General features: G+C 44.8%; 2 long non-coding RNA genes across 3 annotated transcripts in view; one reads left to right on the top strand and one right to left on the bottom strand.

The window, feature by feature from the left end:
* Positions 1 to 11,767, bottom strand: part of LOC108315351 — an 88,221-nt gene that overhangs the window by 10,802 nt on the left and 65,652 nt on the right. The window lies entirely within an intron of this gene.
* The window catches only part of LOC119473616, an 8,533-nt gene continuing 3,060 nt past the window's right edge, over positions 6,295 to 11,767 (top strand). Inside the window, exons 1-2 of one of the 2 annotated variants that reach the window (XR_005202815.1) lie at positions 6,295 to 6,304; positions 7,936 to 7,937. This is a non-coding gene — a long non-coding RNA (uncharacterized LOC119473616). The remainder of the gene's footprint in view (positions 6,305 to 7,935; positions 7,938 to 11,767) is intronic. The other variant, XR_005202816.1, reaches the window with a different exon arrangement.

The following is an 11,767-nucleotide window of genomic DNA, read 5'->3' on the forward strand; positions in this document are numbered from 1 at the left end:
AGTCTCTCTCTTGTCGCTAAGGCTGGAATGCAGTTGCATGATCTTGGCTCACTGCAATCTCTACCTCCCAGGTTCCAGTGATTCTCCTGCCTCAGCCTCCCAAGTAGCTGGGATTATAGGCACCCGCCACCAGGCCCCGCTAATTTTTGTATTTTTTAGTACAGACCAGTTGGCCATGTTTGCCAAGCTGGTCTCAAACTCCTGACCTCAGGTGATCCACCCGCCTTGGCCTCCCAAAGTGCTGGGATTACAGACGTGAGCCACTGCACTGGGCATTTAGAGCCCATTCTTGAGGCTCAGGGATGGAAATATATTAAGGTGGTTTTCAAGGAACAATGGAAGTTGTTAAGGACATCTTAAGTTAGCTGGTGCTAGCTCTCAGAGAGTTCAGTCATTCCAAAATGACAGGAATTGGCCTAGAATTCACCCTTGGCTTTCTCATGCTCCCTTCTCAGAAGGCAAAAAGTGCCCATGTCTCTCCATCAGCCCTACCCCACAGGCTACTTGATCTGTGACAAAGACTCCACTGGGCAAGAGGCATGTCTTCTCACATTGATCAAAAAATACTCATTCTTCAGCGGGGGGTGGGGAGTTGGGGAGAGATAGCATGAGGAGAAATGCCAGATATAGGTGATGGGGAGGAAGGCAGCAAATCACACTGCCATGTGTGTACCTATGCAACAATCTTGCATTTCTTCACATGTACCCCAAAACCTAAAATGCAATAAAAAATAAATAAATAAATAAATAAATAAATAAATACTCATTCACCACCTACTTTATGCTTTGCTAAGCACTGTTCTAGGCACAAGGGCACAGCAATGAATAGGTTAAAGTCTCTGCCCTCATGGAGTTTTCTTTCTAGCAGGGAAGACAAATATCAATATGTAGGTACAACATCAAATAATGCTATGAATAAAAATAGAGCAATGTAAGGGGACAGAGAATAACAAGGAGGGGGTTCTTTTTTACAGAAGACAGGAGAAGTTCATCTACGGAGGTGACACTGAGCAGAGTCCACAGGGGTGGGGTCCCAGGCTCTGAGATGGGCACTAGTGGATGTGCTTGAAGAACAAGAAGGCCTCTATGGCTGGAGCAGGCTCAATGAGCATGGGAGATGAAGAGGTAGATGGGCAGAGGAAGAATTACCCTGCAGCTCCTGGCCCAGCATGGCCACACACTCCACATGGCTCCTGCCCATGGCCATTACCCCACTGGCCCCAGCTCTGGCCTGCCATTTTTTCCTCAGGCCCTCAGTGAGACTCATTAAACTTTATCCTAAGTTACTGTGCTCTGCAGCTGGGGGAAAAGGGCAAACTTCAGTCCTAAAGTTAGAGCAATCAACAGCCAAGGGATTTGGAAGTGGCTGGGGCCTTGTTATCTTAAGGTTGTAATGAGTCTCAAGAGAAACCCCACAACTTCACTCCAGAGAGGGGAAGTTTCCCTCAGCAGATCCATACTTGGGACTCCAATTTTCAAAATTCCTTAGAAACTGGGAAGCAATCCAAATAAACCAGGCCTACAGTAGATGCACATTGAGTCACAAAGTCTCCCCAGAATGGCTTATACTGAGGCTTTGTTGGGGATGTTGCTGTAATAATCCAGAAGGACTCCTGGGACTGCCTGTGACTGGGCTCAGTGAATCTCATTACCCACAGCTACACCTTTAGCTCAAGAGGAAAGGACGGGGAAGAGAGACTCCAAGGCCACGTCCATGGGATGATTCACTAGCTGCTACCTCACCACCACAACCCAAAAGCAAGGATCAGAGTCCTCTTATCTAAGAATTTAATAATTTGTTGGGGCTAGAGAAGCAGAAGTTCCTGAGAGCCTGGAAACCCGCTCCAGCTGGGTGACCAGGAAAATCCAAGAGTAAGTAACTGCTTCTCAGCCCCAACGTAAGTTGGGATCTGAGCTGTTGGAAAATAAGGAGCATGGGGCATATCAAAGAGGATACAATATAATCATGCTAATAAATAATAATACCCTGGCATGGTGGCTCACACCTGTAATCCCAGCTACTCGGGAGGCTGAGGCAGGTGGATCACTTGAGCCCAGGAGTTTGAGACCAGGCTGGGCAACACAGGGAGACTCCATCTCTAAAAATCAAAATAAAAACCAAAAAGAAAAATAATAATAGTCAACATTTACTGAACACTTACTATGTACCATTTTAAGTATTTTACATATGTTATTTCAACCTCCAAGCAAATTCTATGAACTAGGTGGTACTATTATAACACCCATTCCACCAAGAAGGAAGCTGAGGCACAGAGACATTAAGGTACTTGCTTCCAAGCTTATACAACTAATTAATGGGAGAGTCAGTGTTTAAATTAAGGCCAGAATCCAGAGTTGGTATCCATAGGTGCTGTGCGTGTGGCACTCTGGAAACTCTCCCATTGCCTAAATAACCTAGATATAGTCAGCACCAACTAATCTTTTGCACGAGTTATTTTTCAGTGTCATAGAAATGTGCCTGCCCAATGTCTTGAAGACTGCTTCTCTGGGAAAAGCCCAGGCTTTTATAAGTGCCAGATTGGTATGAACTCTTCATTCCTAGAAGAATAAATTGCTGAGCTAAACTCCAGGGTCCCTCCCTGCCTTGTGAGCCTTGTGCTCGGAGTCCTGATGGCATGGCTCTGGGTGAGAGGCAAGGCAAAGGCTAATCCATGGAGGGAGCCTGTGGAGGCCAACAGGTCCACTGCAAACAGAACTTAATCTACATACCCCCTTGGCACCATCTATTGTTTTCAGAGCAGCTGGACACTCTCCAGCTAATTTTTGTTTGTCTGTTTGTTTGTTTTTGTTTTTTTTTTTTTTAGACGATGTCTCGCTCTGTCACCCAAGCTGGAGTGCAGTGGCCCGATCTTGGCTCACTGCAACCTCAGCCTCCTTAGTAGCTGGGACTGCAGGCACTCGCCACCATACCCGGCTAATTTCTGTATTTTTAGTAGAGACAGGATTTCACCATGTTAGCCAGTCTGGTCTTAAACTCCAGACCTCATGATCCACCCGCCTAGGTCTACCAAAGTGCTGGGATTACAGGCATGAGCCACCGTGCCCTGCCTCCAGCTACTTCTATAGGGTCTGGTGAGTTGCAGCTGCCCTGGATCTATCTGAGGAACCATTCTGTTGCCTCCTCTCTCCAATCAAAAGAATAGCCACCCTCCATAGGTGGCTACTACCATCCTAGACAGAGATCACCTATGGAGCTCTTAAGTACAATCAAGGACAAGAAACTGCATGGTCTCCTACAGAAGGACATTCCTACCTCAGCCTCCTGAGTAGCTGGGATTACAGGCACCTGCCACCATGCCCGGCTAATATTTGTACTTTTAGTAGAGATGGAGTTTCATCATGTTGGCCAGGCTGGTCTCGAGCTCCTGACCTCAGGTGATCCACCCACCTCAGCCTCCCAAAGTGCTGGGATTACAAGCATGAACCACCACGCCTGGCCTACAAAATTAATTTGTAAAAGATACACTCCTAGATCCAATCCATTAAAATTTCAGAACTCTAAGAGTAGAGAGAAAATTCTGAGAGCTTCCAGAGGGAGTAGGAAAACAGGTTACCAAAAGAAACAAGGTTAAGAAATGATACCAACCTGCTCGTCGATAACATTCAATGCTCAAAGACAATGGAATGACATTCATCTCCTTGGTGCTGTTGTCCTTACAGTGAGTGAGTTTTTGCGAGATCTGGTTGTTTAAACATGTGCAGCACCTTCCCCTCTCTCTCTTGCTCCTGCTCCCACCACGTGAGACCCCCTTACTGCCCCTTCACTTTCAACCATGACTGGAAGCTTCCTGAGACCTCCCAAGAAGCAGAAGCTGCCATGCTTCCTATACAGCCTGCAGAACCCCTAACTAAACCTCTCTTATTTATAAATTACCTAGTCTTGCCAGGCGGGGTTTCTCACGCCTGTAATCCCGGCACTTTGGGAGGCTGAGGCGGGTGAATCATCCGAGGTCAGGAGTTTGAGACCAACCTGGACAATATGGTGAAACTCCATCTCTACTAAAAATACAAAAATTAGCTGGGTGTGATGGTGTACGACTGTAATCCCAGCTACGGGCTAGAGTGCAATGACACCATCTCAGCTCACTGCAAACTCTGCCTCCCAAATTCAAGTGATTCTCCTGCCTCAGCTTCCTGAGTAGTTAGGATTATAGGCATGCACCTTCACGCCCAGCTAATGTTTGTGTTTTCAGTAGAGACAGGGTTTCACCATGTTGGCCAGGCTTCTTTTGAACTCCTCACCTCAGGTGATCCACCTGCCTTGGCCTCCCAAACTGCTGGGATCACAGGAATGAGCCATAGTGCCCAGCCTGAGATAGGGTCTTGTTGCCCAGGCTGGAGCACAGTGGCATGAACATGGCTCACTGCAGCCTCGTCCTTCTGAGTTCAAGCAATCTTCCTACCTCAGCCTCCCATGTAGCTGGGATCACAGGTACCCTCCACCACTTCCAGCTAATTTAAAAAAATTTTTTGTAGAGACAGGGTTTCACTTTGTTGCCCAGGCTGGTCTTGAACTCCTAGACTCAAGCAGTCCTCTTGCCTCTGCCTCCCAAACTGCTGGGATTATAGGTGTGAGCCACTGCATTTGGTGTGATCCATTTTTTAAAAATCTGTGCTGTATATTTATGTTTATTTGCCCAAAATACATATTCTAAGATGTTAATTATCATATCCAGGTGATAAGCATGCAGGTGATTTTTTTCATTTCTGTTTTTTTTAGAGACAGGGTCTCATTTTGTCCTCAGGCTGGAGTGCAATGTCATGATCGTAGTTCAGTGTTACCTTAAACTCCTGGTTTCCAGTGATCCTCCCACCTCAGCCTCCCAAGTAGCTAAAACTACTGGCACTGACCTCCACAATTCCTGGCTAAGTGTTTCACTTTTTCTTTTTCTTTTCCTTTTCTTTTTTTGTAAAGACAGTGTCTTGCTGTATCACTCAGTCTGGTCTCAAACTCCTGATCTGAAGAAATCATCCCACCTTGGCCTCCCAAAGTGCTGGGATCACAGGGATAAGCCACCATGCCCAGCCCTTTTTTTTTTTTTTTTTTTGCTTGTCTAGACATTCTCAAATTTTCTGTGAAGAACATACATTATTTTACATCAAAAATTTTTAAAAGTTATTTTAATATTTTTCCTTACTAATTCATTCCTCATTCCTTCCAATTGAAACAAGGCCACAAAGGTTCTATTTGTCATTCTTGTCACAACTGAATATTTATTTGGGTGAAAAGCTGTTTGACATCACCCTCAAATCAAAGTGGTCAGGTACAAAGACGTCCTTCAACGCACAGTGATAAGAACACGATTTCACAGCAAAGGCAGATAAAGAGAACATCACTTGCCAGCTACCTTAGGCAGCAGTGACATCGATTTCTGAAGGAGAGGAGGATCTAAATCATCACAGCCTGACAACAAAGCACAAGCTGAGTTTGTCAGAAGCGTTTTCATTGTCTGGGATGCTCATTTTAAATCCCCCTGGGAAGGCAAAGTTGCTGCTGCTAAATTTTGTAACATCTGAAAATCTGTGACTTTTATGACCATAAAGAACAGTCCTGCAAACCTTGATAAGAAAGTTTGCAAGGGCTTCATCATTACAACAGATTTAAAGGTGAGAAAACAAAGACAAATGAAGCTGCTAACCCTCTGGTGGAAGTTCCAATCCAAAGCATGTTCATTATCTCAAAGCAAGCAAGAGAGCCATAAAGAATTGTCCTCTCATTTAGAATATTTTGCCTTCTCACCAAAGGCTGCTGTGTATTTCAGAATTCAGAAAGACACTTTACAGGTAACCACAATACATTTCCATCCAATTACACTTTACATTTTTTGGCCTTGACCTGTCTAAACATAATCAGATACTTCTGAGAACTAAAAGCAATTTAGAAACTCAATATAGTTTTTACTCCAAACTGAAAAATTCTGCAAAGGGAAGTGTTGAAATAATAAGAAGAATGGTAACATTTATTGAACTTTCCAATGTGCCAGACACTATATTAAGTACTTCACACACACTTTTCACAAATATTCACAAAACCTTATGAAATAGTAATATTATCTATATGTGGATGATTGTATGTTCTAAATATGGCCACAACAGTATCTCTCATCCCAAATACTTTCCCACAATGTGATCTTGCCACTCCTGCCATCAACAAGTTGGGCCCATGGTCTCTGCCTTTTGAATCCCAGTAGGCTTTAATCACTTGAGTATAGCAGAATGAGGTCATTAACTTTCAAGGCTAGTCAGAAAAGGCCATGCAACTTCTATCAGGCACTCTTGCGATGTTTGTTCTGGGAGAAACCAGACACCACTTAAGAGGCTCTGCTACCAGGATATGGTGGCTCACACCTATAATCCCAGCACTTTGGGAAGCCAAGGCAGGAGGCTTGCTTGAGGCCAGGAGTTCAAGGCTGCAGTAAACTATGATCATCCACTGAACTCTCTTTCCTTTATAAGAATCCAAATCTCAAACCTCTTTTCTTTACAGGGATCCATCGTGGATTCCCAGGCCAGTCAATCCTTCAGATGCCTGCATCCCAGTCAATATCTGAATGCAACTGCACAGGCAAGTTGCAAGAATTTCCCAGCTAAGTCCTTTCTGAAGTCTTGACCCATGTTTTATGCTTGTGTGAGTCTGTTCTTAAATTGCTATAAAGAAAACCTGAGGCTGGCTAACCTATAAAGAAAAGAGTTTGATTGGCTCACAGTTTTGCAGACTGTACAAGAAGCACAGTGCTGGCATCTGCTTCTGGTGAGGGCTCAAGGAGCTTACAGTTAGGGTGGAAGGTGATGGGGAGCCAGCACAACACATGTCCCATGAGAATAGGAGCAAGAGAGAAAGAGGAAGGAGGTACCACACTCTTTTAAACAACCATATCTTACATTAACTCAGAGTGAGAACTCACTCATTCCTGTGAAGAGGGCAACAAGACATTCATGAGAGATCTGCCCCCATGATTCAAACACTTCCCGCCAAGCTCCACCTCCAACACTGGGGATTACATTTTGACATGAGATTTGGAGGGGACAAAACATCCAAACCATATCATTCTGCCCTTGCACGCCCCCCCAAAAAAAAATCTCATGTTCTTCTCACATTGCAAAACATAATCATCCCTTTCCAACAGTCCTGCAAAGTCTTAACTCATTCTAGAGTCAACTCAGTCAAAAGTCCAAAATCTCATTTGAGACTCAAAGCAGTCCACCTTCCATTAATGTGCCTCTAGAATTAAAAACAAGTTACTTACTTCCAAGATACAATCATGATACAGGCATTAAGCAAGCATTACCATTCTAAAAGGGAGAAACTGGACAAAAGAAAGGGGCTACAGGCCCCCATAAAAGTCTGAAACCCAGGAGTGCAATAATTAAACCTTAACTCTCCAAAATAATCTTTTTTGACTCCATGTCCTGCATTCAGTGCACACTGGTACAAGCAGTGGGCTTCCAAGGCCTTGAGCAGAGCTTCACTGCTGTGGCTTTGCAGGGTTCAGCCCCTGTGGCTGCTCACAAGTTGAAGTCTGTTGCCTGCAGCTTTTCTAGGCTGAGAGTTCAAGCTTCTGGGGGCTCTATCGTTCTGGAGTCTGGAAGACAGTGGCCTCCTTCCCACATCTCCACTAGACAGTGCCCCTATGGGGACTATGGTGGAGTGGGGGTGCTGCAACTTCACATTTCCCCTTGGCACTGCCCTTGTAGAGTTTCTCTGTCAGGGTTGTGGCCCTGTGGCAGGCTTCTGCCTGGGCATCCAAGCTTCCTGATACATCCTCTGGAATCTAGGAAGGAAGCTGCCAGCCTCCTTCACCCTTGCATTCTGTGTGCCTGCAGACTTAGTATCAGGTGGAAACTTCCAAAGCTTACAGCTTATGCCCTCCAGAATGGCGGCTCAGGCTGTACTTGGGGCCCTTTGAGCCACAGCTGTAGCTGGAACAGCTGGGATGTAGGGGTTAGTGTCCCAAGGCTGAGCAGGGCAATGAAGCCCTGGGCCTAGCCCCTGAAACTATTCTTTATTCCTAGGCTTCTGGGCATATGATGGAAGGAACTGTCTCCAAGTTCTCTGAAATGCCTTCAAGGCCCTTTCCCCATTGTGTAGGATATTAGCACTTGGCTCCCTTTCAGTCACACTAATCTTTCTAGGAAGTTGTTGCTCCACAGTCTGCTTTTTCTACCACAGGGATAGGCTGCACATTTTCCAAAATTTTAGGCTCTGCTTCCCTTCTAAATGTAAGTTCCAACTTTAAGTCATTTCTTTGCTCCTGTGTGTGATCACAGGTTGTTAGAAGCAGGCCACCTCTTGAAGGTTTTGCTGTTTAGACATTTCTCCCACCAAATACCCTGAGTCAGCAGTCCCCAACCTTTCTCAGCAAGGTGAAATGGTGACTTGCCAATAAGTTTATGGTGATTTGCTGCACAACTATAACAAGAACACCCCATTTTGCAAATAAAGAAACAGGATTAAAAGTGACTTGCCAAAGCCCTAATCATCATTTTATTCTGCTCTAAATGTGTTAAACATTTTATGCCATGCAGAAGAAATCCTTCTCAAGTTTCATGTCCATTTCAGAATATGCATCAGCAGAACACACTGTCAAAGGAAAACGGACTTCACTGAAGTGGAGGCAATCTATTTCATTTGCATTTTGTGATGAGACCATTTTCTGTTTCCACCTATTCATCCATTAACTGCAATATTTAAAACTGCTTACAAATTACTTGCAGTATTACAACAAGGATAAGTGTCCCCAAACTACTGTAGGCAAGCATCCTAGTAAGAGAAATTCCCAGGAGATGACTTAACAGTTATCTCTCCTTCTCTAAAACCACTTCTAGCTGGCTGGATTGAAGTTTCAAAGTTCAGTTCTTTCAGAATATTCTGAAAGCATGAACTCTATGACTAATATCTTGTGAAACTTTAGAGATAAATTTGAAACAAATTTTATACAACTTGGTTTGAAGGATAAAATGTACGTAAAACATAAGTGAGAAAAAACGTAAACGTTTTTGTGAAGTTTTGAAATGCTTGTGTGGATGTACGAGGCCCTGGGTTTTATCCCCAGCACCTCCACACAAAAAAAGAAAAGAAAAGAAAAGAAAGAGAAGTAAAAAACTTAAAGAAAAAATAAAATGTTATCTGAAAGATGTATAAGAGAACGCATAGTATATTAACCCTTCTCAGAGCTGAATCTTTAAATAATTTTTTGATGCAATTCAGCTTTATGCTCTTGAGATGATGTCATTGTGGTTTGTCATCAAAATAACAGACACTTAAAGATGTTTTCCAGTTCACAGTCCATTCCCCATTCTCTGGGCTGCTCTGGTCATATTTTTACTATATGCCTCTAGACCCCCCTTTCCTCAGTTAATCAAACCAGGATAGAAAACAGACTCTATCTCTTGAGAATCTAGAATTGGGACTCACTGATTCTAGTCATTCTATGCTCTTCACTTCAACAGATATGAAAACCCAGGAAGTGTGGCAGTCATTGGGCAGCAGCCATGTTTGCTAAGGCAGCAAAAGGTAGTTCGCAGACACATGTTCACAGATACAGAGTTCACAGAGCAAAGTGGAAGGAAGCATAAACAAGGTACCAAAAAATCAAAGGAAGAGAGAAAGACAAAGAGAGAGAAAGAGACAGAGAGGGAAAAAAAGGCACAAAGAAAGGCAAGCCTTTTGTCCTCCTTGCTTTCAGGTTCTAGGACTTCTTATGAAACCAGATGCACCTTCTGTCCATGGGATCCAGGATAAACTCTGGTACCCTGTGGTGGCCAGCCTCCAATATGGCCTCAAATGATGCTCACCACTAGTATTCATGCCTTTGTGGAATGCCCACATTGAACAGCCTGGGTAACCAGTAGAATACAGTCTTGGGGAAATGGCAATGCATGACTTCCAAGGCTAGGCCATAAAACCGACAGCAATTTCCACCTTGCTGACTCCTTGCTCAGTCTGGGTACATCCCAGCTGGAAAGAACTGGGGCTTCTTGCCAACAGCCAACACCATCTTGCCAGCATATGAGTGAGCCATCTTGGAAACTTTCAGCCCCCATTAAGCTTCCAGATGACTACAGCCACAACCAGCATCTTAACTGCAACCTCATGAAATGCCTTGGGCCAGAACCACCGTTAAGCTACTTCTGAATCCTTAACCCAGAGAAACTATAAGATAAGTGTTTATTATTTTACGACTAATTTCATATATTGAAGTCCTAACCCCCAAAGTGACTGTGTGTGGAGATAGGGCCTTTATGGAGGTGATTAAGGTTAAATGAGGTCATGGGGGTAGAGCTCTAATCCAATAGGGCTGGTGTCCTTATGAGAAAAGGAATACACACCAGAGCTGTATCTCTTCACACATACACAGAAAACAGATCATATGGAGAGGGATGGGGCAAGATGGCAAAAAAGAAGTCTCCACCAATTATATCCTGTGCAGGGACATCAATTTAACAACTATGACACAAAAAGAACACCTTCATAAGAACCAGAAATCAGGTGAGCATTCATAGTACCTGGTATTCACATTACTGAAAGAGGCACTGAAGGGTTGGAAAAACATTCTGGAATAGCTGGTGACACTCCTCTCGCATCCCCTAGCAGCAACTGTGTGGTGCAGAGCACTTCTGTGCCCTGGGGAGAGGGAGAGCCAGCAATTGTGAGGCACTGACCTCAGTGCTGCCTTTGTTATAGCAGAAAGCCAAACCAAATCACACTCAGCTGATACCCTCCCACAGAGGGAGTATTTAAACCAGCCCCTGCCAGGGGAGAATCACCGATTCCAGTGGTTGTAGCTTCAGTTTCGGAAAGCCTCATGACTGCCAGCTAAAGCACTCTGGCGTCCCAGATAAATGTGAGAGGCAGTCTAGGCCCCAAGGACTGCAACACCTACAGGAACCTTAGTGCTGAACTGGACCTGGAGACAGTGGACTAGGAGGACACGTGACCTACTGAGACACCAGCCAGGGCAGCCAAGGGAATGCTGGCATTGCCCCTCCTCTAAACCCAGGCTACATAGCTTGCAGCTCCAAAAGAGACATCTTCCCTTCACTTGAGGAGAGGAGAGGGAAGGATGGGGAGGACTTTGTTTTGCATCTTGGATACCAGCTCACGAGCAGCAGGATAGGACAGCAGTAAGAGTTGTGAGACCCCCTTTCCAGGCCCTAGATCCCAGACATTTCTAGATACACCCTGGACCAGAAAAGAATCCACCACCTTAAAGGGAAGGGCCCAGTCCTGGTAGGATTCATCACCTGTTAACTGAAGAGTCCTTGGGCCCTGAATAACAAGCAGCAATACCCAGGTACTATGCCAAGGACCTTGAATGAGACACTGAGACTTGCTAGCTTTAGGTGAAACTCAGCACATTCCAGCTGTGGTGGCTATGTGGCAAAACTCCTTCTGCTAGAGAAAAGTGAAGGGAAAAATAAAAAGGACTTTGTCTTGCACCTTAAGTACCAGCTCAGCCAGAGGGGGTAGAGCACCAAGCTGATTCTTGGGGTTCCCAGTTCTAGGACTTGGTTCTTGGATGGCATTTCTGAACCTGCTCTGGACCAGAGGGGAGCCCACTCCCCTGAAGGGTGAGTCTTAGGCCAGGCAGCATTCGCCACAAGCTGACTAAAGATACTTCAAGTCTTAAGGGAATATTAGCAGTAGTGTGGCATTACTCCCCATCGGCCTGAGGTGGGAGTGGCCACAGGGTGAGGCTCCTCTGCCTTTGGAAATGAGAGGGAAGAGTGGAAACGACTGCATCTT

Source organism: Cebus imitator, unplaced genomic scaffold (assembly GCF_001604975.1).
Source record: "Cebus imitator isolate Cc_AM_T3 unplaced genomic scaffold, Cebus_imitator-1.0 Scaffold170, whole genome shotgun sequence".
NCBI classification, from domain to species: Eukaryota; Metazoa; Chordata; class Mammalia; order Primates; family Cebidae; genus Cebus; species Cebus imitator.